Raw genomic sequence first — 15,538 nt, 5'->3', positions numbered from 1 at the left:
TTTCTTGAGTTCTTTGTATATTTTGGAGATCAGACCTTTGTCTGATGAGGGGTTGGTGAAGATCTTCTCCCAGTCAGAAGGCAGCCTTTTTGTCTTACTGACAGTGTCCTTTGCTTTACAGAAGCTTCTCAGTTTCAGTAGATCCCATTTATTCCTTGTATCCCCAGTCTCTCCAACACCTTTATCATAAATGGGTGTTGAATTTTGTCAAATGCTTTTTCAGCATCCAATGAAATGATCATATGGTTTTTTTCTTTCAGTTTATTTATATGATGGATTACATTGATAGATTTGCTTATGTTGAACCAGCCCTGCATCTCTGGGATGAAGCCTACTTGATCATAATGGATAATTTTTCTAATGTGTTCCTGGATTCGGTTTGCCAGGATTTTATTGAGAATTTTCGCGTCGATGTTCATGAGTGAGATTGGCCTATAATTCTCTTTCTTGGTTGTGTCTTTGTGTGGTTTTGGTATTAAGGTAACTGTAGCTTCATAAAAGGAGTTTGGCAATGACACTTCTGTTTCTATATTATGGAATACATTAAGGAGTATAGGTATTAGCTCTTCCTGGAAGTTCTGGTAGAATTCTGCATTGAAACCATCTGGTCCTGGGCTTTTTTCGGCAGGGAGATTTCTGATAACAGCTTCTAATTCTTCATGACTAACAGGTCTATTTAGATTGTTCACCTGTTCTTGGTTCAACTTTGGTATATGGTACTTATCTAAAAAAATGTCCATTTCTTTTACATTTTCCAACTTTGTGGCATATAAACTTTCGTAGTAAGATCTAATGGTTCTCTGAATTTCCTCTGTGTCTGTGGTTATGTCCCCCTTTTCATTTCTGATCCTATTAATTTGCATGTGCTCTCTCTGCCGTTTGATTAATTTGGATAGGGGTTTGTCAATCTTGTTGATTTTCTCCAAGAACCAGCTTTTTGATTCATTGATTCTTTGGATTGTTTTCTCTGTTTCTATTTTGTTGATTTCAGCCCTCAGTTTGATTATTTCCAGTCTTCTACTCCTCCTGGGTGAATCAGCTTCTTTTTTTCTAGAGCTTTCAAGTGTGCTGTTAGGTCTCCAATGTGTGCTTTCTCCGTTTTCTTTATTTGGGCACCTATTGCTATGAACTTTCCTCTTAGCACTGCTTTCATAGTGATTTCATAGGTTTGAGTATGTTGTGTCTTTGTTTTCATTAAATTCAAGGAAGACTTTAATTTCTTTCTTAATTTCGTCCTTGACCCAGGGGTGATTTAGTAGTTGACTGTTCAACTTCCATGAGTTTGTTGACTTCCTGGGGGTAGCATTGTTGTTGAATTCTAATTTTAATCCATGGTGATCTGACAAGACACAGGTGGTTACTAATATTTTTTTGTACCTGTGGAAGTTTGCTTTGTTACCGAGTATGTGGTCAATCTTCGAGAAGGTTCCATGAACTGCAGAGAAGAAGGTATATTCTTTCCTATTTGGGTGGAGTGTTCTATAGATGTCTGTTAAGTCCATTTGATTCAATACCTCCAATAAATCTCTTAATTCTCTGTTTGGTTTCTATCTGATTGACCTGTTCATTGGTGAGAGAGGAGTGTTGAAGTCTCCTACTATTAGTGTGTGTGGTTTGATGACTGCCTTGAGTTCTAGAAGAATTTCTTTTACATATGCGGGTGCCTTTATATTAGGGGCATAGATATTCAGGATTGAGACTTCTTCCTGATGAGTTGTTCCTGTTATGAGTATGAAATGTCCATCTCCATCTCTTCTGATTGATTTTAGTTTGAAGTCGATTTTGTTAGATATTAGAATGGCCACACCCACTTGTTTCTTAGCTCCATTTGCTTGGAAAACCTTTTCCCAACCCTTTACTCTGAGTAGGTGTCTGTCTTTGTGGTTGAGGTGTGTTTCTTGTAAACAGCAGAATGTTGGATCCTGTTTTCATATCCAATCTCTAAGTCTGTGCCTCTTTATAGGTGAATTGAGTCCATTGATATTAAGAGATATTAATGACCATTGGTTGTTGACTCCAGTCACTTTTTTGGGGGGTAATAGAGTGTATGTGTTTTCCTTCTTTGAGTTGTGCTAGTGAAGGGTCGCTAGGTGTCTGAATTATTGTAGTCAGTGTTGGCAATGTTGGATTCCTTGGGATGTAATTTTCCTTCTAATATTCTCTGTAAGGCTGGATTAGTAGTTACGTATTGTTTAAATTTGTTTTTATCCTGGAATATTTTGTTTTCTCCGTTGATAGTGAACGAAAGCTTGGCTGGGTATAGTAGTTTGGGCTTGCATCCTTGGTCCCTTAGTTTCTGCAGTACCTCTATCCAGGACCTTCTGGCTTTCATGGTTTCTATAGAGAAGTCTGGTGTAAGTCTGATAGGTTTACCTTTATAGGTTACTTGACCTTTTTCCTTTGCAGCTCTTAATATCCTTTCTTTAATCTGACCGCTTTGTGTTTTGATTATTATATGGCGAGGGGATGTTTTTTTCTGATCCAGTCTATTCGGTGTTCTGTATGCTTTTTGCACCTTCATAGGAATATCACTCTTTAGGATGGGAAAGTTTTCTTCTATAATTTTGTTGAATATATTTTCTGGACCTTTGATCTGCAATTCTTCTCCTTCTTCTACTCCTATTATTCTTAGATTTGGTTTTTTTATTATGTCCCATATTTCCTGAATGTTTTGTGATGAGAATTTGTTGAATTTGCTGTTTTCTTTGGTCAGGGCGTTTATTTTCTCTATGGTGTCTTCATAATCTGAGATTCGTTCTTCTATCTCTTGTATTCTATTGGTTATGCTTGATTCTGTAGTCTCTGTTCGTTTACCTAGATTTTCCATATCCAGCCGGCCCTTGGTTTGTGTTTTCTTCACTGCCTCCATTTCAGTTTTCAATTCTTGAACTGATTCCATTACCTGTTTGATTGTTTTTTCTTGGTTTCCCAGGGTATCATTTACGAATTTACTCATTTCTTCAAACTTTTTGTTATATTTGTCTTCCATTTCTTTACTCATTTTTTCCATCTTTTTGTTATATTTCTCTTCTATTTCTTTAAGTGAGTTATTCATACCCTGTTTAAGAGACTCTATTGCTTTCATAATGACACTGTTTTCCATTTCTTCCGGAATAGGGCGTTCAAGTCCTTCTGTCGTAAGATCGCTGGGATCTGGTGTTTTCATGTTGTTTTTCAGATTGTTGGAGGAATTCTTGCCTTGATGCCTGCCCATCTCTTCCTTCAGATGCTCTCCAATGGCTCTTCCCTCCGCTGGGTCTTCTTCTACTGGATTAGTGCCCCTTGCTATCCAGGAATCACTTTGCCTGCAGCCTTAGCTTGCTGCAGGCAGGCTATTAGAACAAAGGGACTTCCTTCCCTTTGCACTCACCACCTGTCCCGACCCGTGGTGCCCACCCCGGCTGAGATGGAGGAATTTAAGCCCCGAAAAAGGGAGAGGGGAGGGGAGGGGTTCCAGGCAGAAAGCTGGGATGGCGTAGCAGGAGAGAGGGATTAGCTGGGGGAAGCTGCCCCTTTGGAGTAGCCAGGGAGATAAGGATGGCGGGAATATTGTGTGTTCCCTAACCGGACTTGTGTGGCGGTCAACACACTTACCCCTCCACAGGATCAGAGCCCCTCACTGGTCAGACGTCTCCCTGCCTGCAGTCTTAGCTTGCTGCAGGCCGGCTATCAGAACAAAGGGACTCCCGTCCCTTTGCACTCACCGCCTGACCCGGCCCGCCTTGCTTAAATACCCGTGGTAGAAGTTAGTGACATTTACTGTTCTAAGCCAGGCATCATCGTGATCAAGGTGACAAGCCGCTGCCACAACTGGACATGGAGTGAAAGGACCAGGCTTAACACCAGCACTTGGGAGATAGTCAGATGTACTTTGAGGCCATCTTGATCTGCATAGGTTCCAGGATAGGCAGAGCTACATAGTAATATCCTTGGGAGCTGGAGAGTTGACCTGGGATCCACAGGGACTTTGGTGACTCTCTTTTGCCTTCTTTTCAAAACAACTTTGGGCATTTATTTAAGCTACATTTGATTCTCATAGTATCATTATGCAGGTGTATCTGACATCCTACGGCAAAAATTAAGGCCAAGGTTAGGCGGTTTGTGCTCTGTGCACTTAACTGAGAAGGCAATCCCTTATCTGAAGTTCCAGATAAAGGAAGCCACCAGAAATTATTCACAATAAATTTAGTTCCTGAATTTAATGGAACTTCAAAAACCCTTGTAATAAATACTTCCTAAATTGACTTTCAGTCCATCTTTAAAAGTCTAAAAATCAAACAAAATCTCAAGCGTCAGGTGAACTACTTTTAAGAATAAATATTGGTAATATAAACATATTTTCTGGCAGTAAACCCTGAACTTATTGTCAAAGATTTTCAATTTAAACCCCTCTGTTTGAATGCACAGGAGAGGCTTTAGAAAGATTGTAATGTTTGGTTTAAATTTTTTTCTTTAAAGAAGAAAAAGAATAGCATACCAGGATCCTGTCACGTCATGCTCTGTAAGGTGTCTGTATTTCTAATGAACAGAAAGTATCTTTCACTGGGTATGTACTGCAAACTTTGGGTATACATTCGTGTTTTGGACCAAGAATGAAATTGTATAGAAAATAGGCACAATTTCTTAGACCCCCCAAAATTAATAAAGATATTTTACGATAAACATGTGTCCATATTTTATAAATAAATATTTGCTCTTTAGTTGTACTTTGAGGAATTTCCTGGTGCGATGCACTGTGCGGTGATCTGCTGTTTGTGAGTAGCTCCCAGTTCTAAAGATGCAGTTCTTAAGATGGAGAAGACAGGCCTTCATGAATGACTGAGCTGGGTTTTGCAGCAACCATTTTCAACGCTAAAAGTTCTCATGTAAATCATTCACCAAGCGGACTTCCAAGTAAGATGGCAGATGAGAACTCTCACTGATGTGACTTGGTGACTGAAACTCTCTGGATAGTCTGTCCCTGTAAACCATGATTGCTGTGAATGAATGTGTCAAAAGGTGAGATCTGTCCAGGAAAGCAGTCAGGGAAGCTGGGAACTAGTGTGTGGAAGCCAGCAAAATGACTGCCTGTGGAGTCAGTGGAGACCAGTGGGAAGTACTTCCCTTCCCACATCCGCATAACAGAGGGGCAGAACCAACCATCAGTTGGACCACCAAGGATGGATATGCCCTTGGTGGGATTTCTGGGAGCTGAAGACTTAAAGCAGAGTGTGAGGTGTATGTAGTTCATGTCATTAGAAGTCACCTGACAGTGGCTTACACCCTCTCATCCTCAAACACCAGGATGACAGAACAGACTGACGAAGAGCTATGAACCTGAGCAGTGGAACCAAGGGCCCTATATACCTCTTTGGGCATAAAGCGAGGGACCTCGAGTGTGACACAGGAAAGCTGGGGCAGGCTTTCTCCTAAGACCACTGCAGAGGCAAGTGGGAACCCTTCTGATAGCAGGGCTTTCTACTACAGTGTTGCTGAACTAGACAGGTCGAGGAGGGAGCTGAGAGCTACACTGCTGTTTCAGTGCAGTCCTGATACAACCCAGAGGGTAGTCAGTCTAAACTCTACTGTGGCAACATGTACCCCAAATATGTTGTACTTGGTTTGAGGTGTAATGTAAAATTGTATGCATACCTCCATCAGCACAGTTCACTATATAAAACATTACAAGGAGAGAAGGTAAAACCTATCCCACCAAGGAAGAAATGTTGATACAACTTTAAAATCTAATTTATCATATTTCTCTAAATTTTATAAATATGTTTGGAATCTCCCCCCTTGTAGTGTTCTCGAGTTATTATGTATGACTTTGGACTGTATGACTGTTCTGTCTGGTTCCCCCATTCTACTATGGAGTACTTATTGTGACATACTTGTTCTGAGTTGCCCTGAAGAGATACAACATACACACATCTACTTACCCTAGAAAGGAAACTAAGGACAGACAGCGAGTTTTATTGGGGTTACTTACAAGAATATGGATGGCAGGTTACTACAGGAGCAAAACTGACTCAAAGACGTCTGCATCACCAAAGTCCACCCCAGCATGAGTGACAGCTCACCAAAGTTAGAAACCTGAAGCAGTTCAACAGGTTGGAGAGAGTCATTCCAACCCGAGGCAGCTTGGCGGAGCTTTGCTTTTCTGGGCAGTTTGGCTTGTCTCTGCATCTTTCAGGCTGCTTGGCTGGTCTGAAAATCTCTGCAGCTAGGCTCATCGGAGAGAGGAGTGACTCAGCCCATTTACTGCTTGTATGCTCTTGGGGAATGGAGAAGGCTAGTGAATCTGCTCAGTTTCAGGTATTTCCTGAGGGCATTTCAAGTTGTTTTGTTTTAATGAAAATTTTCTGCAGGATAAATATCCTATTGCTTCACCTCCTTGTAAACATGATATCCTAAAATACCCTCTTAGTTTACTTTCCCTTTACATTCTACATCTTAAGAAGTTTCCCTCTGAGATGGAAGGCTTAGCCTCTGAGGAAACCGCTATAAAGCTGTACTCTAGAACATTCCTCCTACACACAACCTTTATTAGTGTGGGTTCTCTAGAAGGGCAGAACTGACAGATGAGTCTGGTACAAAGGTATTTATGAGATTGGTTGACATAATACAGGTTGAATAGCCTGAAAGTGGCTGTCTGCACACAGAGAAGGCTGAGAATTCAGTAACTGCTCAGTCCACAAGGCTAGGTGCATCACCAGTGTCAGTCTGATTCTGAAGGACTTCTGGATTTCGGCTGACCTTGAGCCCACTTAGGAAGGCCAAAGAAACTGTATTCTTATGTCAACAAAGGATGTCAGTAGCACTAGTAACATAGGAGAGGCACTCAGATCTCTTTCTGTCTGAGCTACTGTCCAAAGGCGCTGTGAACTCTGGGTAGAGTCTTTTTGTGTTAATTAATCCTTTCAGGAAATACATTCACATACCCTGACAATGAAAGCAATACTAAGGTGGAAATTCATACCTATGAGCACTTATTTTTTTTAAGAAGAAAAGTAAACCCTGGGAGATCCTGAATGAACAACTTATTGATGTATTGTAGGGTCTCAGAGTAACAAGAATAAACCAAACCTCAAGATGAGTAAAATAAAAAGACCAATCAGGGTCAGTGCAGAGCCTGGTATAAATGAAAACAAAGGAACAAACGAAAATGCCAGGGAGAGTAATTTGGAGATATTTTTGTGTATTTTACTGCAAAATTCTATATATTGTTATAAAATTCACTTTTCCTTTTGCAGGTACTGCATCCTACATTTTAATGTAATACTCATTTTAACTTTCTTTACTTTTTTTCTAATTTGATATGGGAATTTTGTATTGGCTCTCTGCTTTTGCTTTGGTATATCACAAAGTAGTTTAACAATTCTCCATTGTTGAATATTAGGTTGTTTCCTAGTTTGTCCAGTATATGTTTAAACTTGGAAAAAGTGTGTTTGCACCAAAGGTAAGTCATGGGATCAGTTTATGTAGTGTTCAGGCACAAAGTGACTGACAGAAGGGTTGCTCTTCCTTCCTTGTTTGTTTGTTCCAGAACTTTCTACTGTTTACATACATTTCAGCCTCACTGCCATTTTCAGAAGCTTTATTTGCCACACATTCCTTTTTTTTTAGGTTTGGAGAAGGCTTAAATATAAAAACCCATCTGTGAACCATATTGCATATTCACACTGAAGGCTAGAAACCCATTTTTAATTAAAACTTTATTCAGCACTCCCAGTTCACTTTGTCCTGTTTTTATTATGAAACACTCCAGTCTTCTCCCCAAAACACATATGTCTGGAGCACTTCAAGATGTTTCTTGTTGTTCGCGCGGAACTAGTCTCTGTATGCTGTCAGCTCACTGCCATATGTCCCGGCTGTTCATTTTGTCTCCCTTGCTGGTGTTTATGGAGGCAGCATCTTGTACTCAGCGCCGGTTCGTTTTGTTCCCTTCTCTTTTGTGAATCTTTGTCAGGTGGTGGGAAAGCAGACTGGAGACGCAGAAAAACCCTAGAACGCACCAGTATGCGACGTGTCGTGGGGTCAGGGGAGGCTGTGGCCTCTCTGAAACTCCTAATGTGTGGGGCAGTGTGTCCAGAGACACCTGAATTCTTGGTCCACATGCATGGTTACAATGAGGAGATGATGTGCTGGTTGTGCTTAATGACAACACATGTGGTAGCAACTGCAGTTCTTTAACAGAACTATTAAGACCCAGACTGGGGCTTGGAGAGCTTAAAAATAGATCAGCCCTTTCTTCTCAGCAGTGAAGCGTCTCTCATCATGTTCTCTGACAGCCTCTGCATGCTTGTCCACACCATCACAGATGCTTTTGAGCAAAGCTGTTATGCCTCAGTCGGGGAGAACTAAGAGACTCTGAGCTAACTGAAAAGCACTGGTGTTTGTGTTGAATCCAGATTGGAGAAAGCTTTGCTAGCTACATCAGAAGGCTTTCTTACCTTTAAGGAAAATTGTTAGTCAAAGTAAGCCTTGTACTCTGTGTAATATAAATTCACAAAACACCAAGGTGTCTGCTGTGAGCTCTAATGAGTGAGTTCTAAATGTCTGAAATACTCAAATAACTAGAGTTATGTTTTATTTGTTCTAGTAACTAATTCAGCCCACTCTCCTTAAACATACTGAACATATTTTGTGTTTTCAGATCTATTGAAAATTGCACATATTTAAGGCATGCCGTGTGATTCATTGATACATGAATCACTGGGCAGTTCTAGTTTGCCCATATGAACAGCAGTTGTTGAAGCAGCCGGTAAAAGTATGGATACTGGGGTGGGGAAAAGTTCTTTGTATCTGTAGTGTGGCCTCTAAGCTAGCTTGCTTCAGTTTGGTTCTCTCCTCATTGTTATTGTTATTGGTTTATTTTATCATGTTTTACAGTTTTAGAGGGATCCAAATGAGAGTTTTGCATAAAGTTTTTATTTTTTCCCATTCATATTTTTAGTGTTCATCCTTTTCCCTGGCTGATGGTACATATTATTTCAGAACTTCACTTTCCTCTCCAAATTTTTTGTGTATGTTATAGAGTAGCCTCAGAGTTAGGTTATTAATCCAGTCCTATATATCTGGCCACAACCAGAGAATTCTTTTTCCTTACAGCTATATAGGAGTAGTAGTAAAGACGGACTTCATTAGAAACCTTCAGATTTCTATAGACAGTGTGAGTTGTTGGTCAACTGATCTCTTTCTCCTGTCCCTGAGCTAAGAAAGAGGAAATAAACTCCAGAGCTACTACATTCACTCCCAGGGAGCCCCCCCCCCACTGTGTGCTGAGTCCCTGCATATCACGGAGACGATCAAACATGGAACATGTTTTGTATGGTGACTGCCACATAGGAAGTGACCAGTGGATTTGGGTCTCTGTTAATTATGTAGCTACAACTATAAGTTATTAATTCATTTGAAATTTCTCCTATTTATAAGAGTTTGTGCATCTTTACTTCTCTTAAGATACATGAGATAAGATTAAAAGATAGACTTGCTTGTCTCACTGATATTCAAAGACAGAAACAAGTCAAAGAAAATTAAAACAACAAAGATTAAATTTCCCTAAATCAATATGAATGGGAACTCTCCCTTCCTCATTTTTCCTCATTTTATCCATGCCTGCTCTCACAGAGAGGTCCCAAATATATTTATTTTTACTGATGATACCTCTCTTCTGTGACCATGCATTGTTTCACTGGGTACATTTTCTTAACAATTTTGAGGCCCCGAAGCTTTAAAGAGGTGTTTTTACCCATCCTCTTTTATGTCTAGAAGCAAGGCTGTTTAAAGCCAGTTAGTTGATTAGACTGTCTGACTCAGAAAATTGGATGACCATGAACTTGGCTGAAGATTCAGAAACATAGCTAGGGGACAACAATTACTATCAGGCTTCAAATATCGGCAAACACTTCAAGGGTACAGCAGAGAGAAAATAAAACACACATGTCTTAATGGTCTCTGCTGTGGGAGTCTGTAGGGCAAGTTGGAAGGAGTTATGCGTGGAACGCGTGATAGTCTTTTTGTTATTTGTCTGACTGGATTAATCGAAGCCTATTACTACTCGGTCTTGAAAAACAGAAAATAGCCATTAGCTCCTCCCCATGATGTGAAGGAAATGGAGATATTTATGGTTCAGCTAGAGCCTGTTTCAGAGATAGCAGGAGGACAGCCTGGGATGACCACACGTTTTACACATAGGCAGATGAAAAGATAAAGGCACCTGGTTCCCCATTCTGGTCCCATCCCAGACTGAGGCTGCAGCGGGTGTAAAGGATACTGACTAGGGAATAGTTCTGGACCATTTCCGGTGTCGGCGAGAGAAGAGTAAAGAAATAGGTAATGATGTCAAACTCCAGGTCTGACTGTGGTCTTGACAAAATCACCCAGATCTCTGGCACATCGCAGTTGCTTTGTGAGGCCGAAGAGGCCAATGTCTTTGTATTTATTAGCCTCTAGAGTTTGGGCTGCTTTTTTATGGTGAGGCCTCTATACGGAGTCTCTACAGCTGAGGCAGCTCGTGACCAGGCTGGTAGATGATGGCTGCCTCTGGGTAGAGCTGCCTGTACCCATGGCTCCAGGTCTTCTCTTTTCCTTTTAAATTAAATTAAATTTTATGTGGATGAGCATTTTACCTGCTTTATGAATGTACACCATATGCATACAGTTCTTAAGAAGTCCAGAAGAGGGCGCTAAATCCTCTGGAACTGAAGTTACAGATTGTACTGAATGCTAAGAATTGAACTAGGGTTGTCTGGAGGAGTAGCCAGGGCTCTTAGGAGCTGAGCCATCTCTCCAGCCCCTCCAGATCTTTTCTTGGATTCTTGGAGAATCTGGTGACGTGCCCCTAGTGTCCTCATGACTCCCACTCCTCACCAAGTTTTACTATAGTGCTTTTGATACAAACCCCTTGGAAGAGTGGCTGGACACAGGCCAGCTCTACTGCCTCCTTCTCTAATTTCCTCCCTGGGATAATGTCTGAGGTATCTCTCCCTTCTTCAGATTACTACATCAAAAGACATCATCACCTCTTCCCTAAAGAGCTCCAGATCGAGTTAAGTGTGGGCCTGGTAGTGCTTTTCCCAAGTAGAGTTCATACAGACAGTTACCGCCTCGACCCCTTCACTGTATGCCTCCCACACTTATCACACGATCCTGGCAAAGAAGAGCCTCCACAAAGGATGTGCCGAGAGTGGACACAACCGTGGAGAATGGACTGAGTGTGCGGGGAGGAGTTCCAGCTCAAGGCATAGCAACTTGGAAGTGGGCTTGGCAGATGTATTTCCTCAGCTCTCAGGCTCTGCTTCCTTGTAAAAGACAACAGCTCTTAGTGAGGCTGAGCAACATGAGAGGGGCAGTGTGAAGATGCTTGCTGTAGAGTAAGGAAGGAGGGTTTTGAGTGACTGGTTTTCTTTCGGGGCCTGTATTTCTAATCTCAGGTAAATGTGTACTTCTGCAACAGGTGTCCAGATTCCTGGGTTATTTCTTTTTTTTTTAAACATGATTTATTATGTATACAGTATTATGTCTGCATGTATTCCTGCAGGCCAGAAGAGGGCATCAGACCTCATTACAGATGGTTGTGAGTCACCATGTGGTTGCTGGGAATTGAACTCAGGACCTTTGGAAGAGAAGGCAATACTCTTAACCTCTGAGCCATCTCTCCAGCCCTCCTGGGTTATTTCTTCAAGAAGAAGTCACCAAGAGTTTGGTTCTGATTTTGGAATGGATCATTTGCTTGAACTCTTTTTCTATTGTTCGTTGTGGTTGGAAATTGCAAATTTACTGATAAAAGTGAAAAACTTTCCACAGACGGTGTGATCCTAATGATGGATGCTGACCCTTAGGAGGCCATCAGCCCCCTCCACAGGAGCTGTGCCAACAGAGGGTTGGAACAGAACAGGGAAGATGTCAGGAAACCTCTGACCCAGGCTAGGAGCACAGGAGGGCTATAACAGGGGCCTCTGGGGACTCCTCCTATTCCAACCATCTGTAATTCTGAAATTTACATGCAGACCACACTAAGAGATGGATCAGACTTGGCATTCTATTCAAGAGGCAAGGCATAGAGTGTTCCTCTCTCCCTTTCAGCAAAAGCGGTGGATTTAATATAAGATCACAGTAAAAGTCTGACATTTCTACTCTGTGAATCTGGGCTAAAGCTGAGATTTGATTTTGAAATATGAACATAAACTGTAACTACCTCAATTTAAGTCACTAGGATTTATATTTATATATAACCTTTAAAGTTCTCCCAACTTTTTACCCCGGAGAAAGGAGGAAATTATAGCCATCTCGCTGCTGGAAGTCTGGAGCGGCTTTCCTTCTAGGTTAATGGAAAATCTACACTGCTTTCGCCTGGCCTTCCAGCAGCTTCTACCCTCTTGTGACTGATGCGAACTCTCACACTTGGGGACATCGCTGTAAGTCTCCCATGTTAAACCAAGTGCTTTTTGTGGCTCGATCACTTTAAAAAACATTTTTCTGGATACTTTTAAGCATACTATTTGTTTTGAAACTGTCTCTTCCCAGGGCAGAGTTTCTGCTTAATGTTCTTATTGCTTGTGGCAAAGCCAAATCGACTGCAAATGGCTCCCCTGTGATGCTGCTTGTGCTGCTACCGCACAGGTTGTCATGGGGCTCGTTTCCCCTACTCACCTCCCAGCCACCAGTCCACCATGGGCCCAGCTCCCTTTATGTGTAGAATGGAGTCAGAAATACTTGGTATCAAGATCGAAAGCATCAAACCTTTATGCTCTCACCTCAGTGAAGAGAAGGGGATATTGAAGTACAGCAGGAGCACAACAAAGCAAATAACACAGTCACATAGGAGGCCAGTGTTGACCCCTGGCCTTGTACCTCTTCTCTGGCAGTGAGACGGAGTGAATTGAAGCAAGGACCCCTACAAGGTTGCAAGGAGAGCTTCCAGCTGCCACAACGGACAAGCAGTTTCCTTTCAGGTGGAATGGTAGAGTGTTTTGTCATCTTTCAATACACACACACACACACACACACACACACACACACACACAGAGCACATGCTGAAGGATAGAGCACTGCTGAAACACCATAAAATATAGGCTAAGTGACTTCTTACCCACTACACATAAACAGAGATAGCCTGAACCTGACCCTGATAATGAGACCTTGCTAGAAGAGCAAAGAATATGGCAAGATAGCATGGTTGCAAAGGCCACACAGGAGCACAGCAGTGGAGGAGACTGCTGTGTCACTTTGGTGACTGATCTACAAATGATGGACATGTGAGGGTGATTTGTGTGCCCATGGTACACTTACCCAGGACCTTGGGGTGAATGCAGGATTCCACATAGCCTTTCCTTCAGCCCCAACTTTATCATAGCTGGCTCACTCACCACCTTTGAAACGTCTTTCATTTGTAGCTGATGTGCCTCCAAATTATTGGCATTCTGAATGTGAAAGTGTCCTTCCATTGAATTTATCTCATGCTGTCCTGCAGCTCTCATGGGAGTGGTCGTCCTCTCTGGAAAGATGGTAATGCTTGCCTACCTTCCCTAGGAGTTGTAGGAATTTAATAAGACTTCATGCCCAGCAGGATTGTGGAACCCAAAATGCTGTATAGACAGCTGCTTCTAATTATTGCCCTTAGTTATGGTTAGGAATCAGAAAATTAACAGAGGGAAAATACTATGTAGTAAACTCATGAATTAATTTAAATATACCCCATAATTTAATATTCACTCATTCACTGGATGTTTTTTGAGCATTTACTAAGTTTCCTGGCATATGTAATCCCTGGATGAACCCAGTGACCACCTTTAAAGTGCACTGATCTATGGAAAAGAAGAGAAGAAAAGGAATTGTAATGCCCCCATGAGATTTTCATGATTGATATGATACCGCATATGTGAACTCAGAGGGACACAGACCATCAGGTGAGAGGCATCAGGAAGTCATTGGAAGAGAAGGTTCCTGAGATGTGCAGGAGCTCGGAGGCTCAGAGGAAGAGGTCAGGAGTTGAGTATTCCAGGCAGAGGGGGCCACATGAACAAGTTAAGACAGAGAAAGGACAACTGTGGGAGGAACTCTAGTCTCCTCTAGATGGCAAAAGTGAGACAAACACATACCACATAGACACACACATACAGACACAGACATACATACACACATACACATACACACACACTTATACACACACACACACACACACACACACACACACACACGCACACAATTTGTGTGCCCATGATAGACCCACCCAAGACCTTGGGATGGACACAGGACTCCAAATGTCTACTTTCCTCCATATCAAAGCTGGCTTGCTCATCACCTCTGCAGCAGCTTCTCTTTCAAGGGACCTGGGTAACCGATGACACCCTGTAGGATCTTAAATACGTCCCACCCTCCCTGGAAGGCAGCATTTTTCCATGAGCTGCCCCCCAACTGTAAGCTTCTAGCCACGCCATTTCATTGTTTGCCTCTGACCCTGTCTCCACTCACAACCTCACTATCCCACAAACAAGCAGTTCTTGGAGTTCTCTTTCGTGTATTCAGATCTGGGGCTCTGGGAGCAGAACATAGATACCCTGATTCTAGCATGTGACTCTTGCCTTTCCACTGCCTTGTACTCCATTATTACAGCTGAAGTAGAGATGCCCTGGTTCTCAAGAGTGAGGTACACAGAAATACCAACTTAGTGCACCTTCCATGTAGAGCAGGGCCAGGGCCTGTTGCAGGTTATCTTAATGGTTGGTAACAAGACAAGAGAAATATGCATTATAAAACCTTGCAATCAGAGGCCACCTCAAAGGTATTTTGTTGTTGTTACTGTTTTTTTCTTCTGTCTGGCATCTTCTCCCCAGCACCCTCCATGTGACCAGAAGTGGAGCAGAGACTTGATGGTGGACCAGCTTTACTTCTTCTGTGTGTGTGCATGTGTGTGTGTGTGCGGGAGTCACAGTCTGAAGTCTCCAGGATTTGCCATCATTTCACAAAAATCTGGGAAAGACTGGTTTCTTCCTAAAAGAAACTTGACTTGGTTTCCCAGTATGCTCTTAGATTAGGTTCTAGGAATTGCTTGGGAAGGTATCTGAGGAAACTGCATCCAGGAAGTGGAAAGATGAGTCAGAAAGGGAGAGGGACATTTGCAGTTATGTGAAGGGGCATGAGGGTGCTGTGTCCAGGTCCCAGCCACCCGAGAACCTTTGCAAAATGATTTAGAACAAATCAGTGGCTAAACTGTCTCGCTTGAGTGTAGTGAGGCAGCAAGGCACCAGCTGTGCTGTATACCAGTGTTCTGTTTACCTTGGAGTCAGGGCTGCACCAGGTGTGTTAGCTAACTCTCAGCTGTATACCGGTGTCCTCTTCACCGTGGGGTCGAGTCTGAACCGGGTATGTTAGCTAACTCTCAGCATGGACAGTCACTCAGAACCTTTCTACTACCAGAAAATGGTCACAGGAGAGTTACAGCGGCTCTGAACAGGAGGCCATAGTAAACGGAAGTCATGAACACCCAGAGAAGTACTGTCAGTCTCTGCTCCACTTGTCAGATACCCATTCTCTCCTGTCCTTCATCAGTAAATCC

Source organism: Myodes glareolus, chromosome 3, assembly GCF_982192425.1.
Source record: "Myodes glareolus chromosome 3, mMyoGla1.1, whole genome shotgun sequence".
In the NCBI taxonomy this organism is placed as follows: Eukaryota; Metazoa; Chordata; class Mammalia; order Rodentia; family Cricetidae; genus Myodes; species Myodes glareolus.
Note: the sequence above shows the minus strand (reverse complement) of the source record.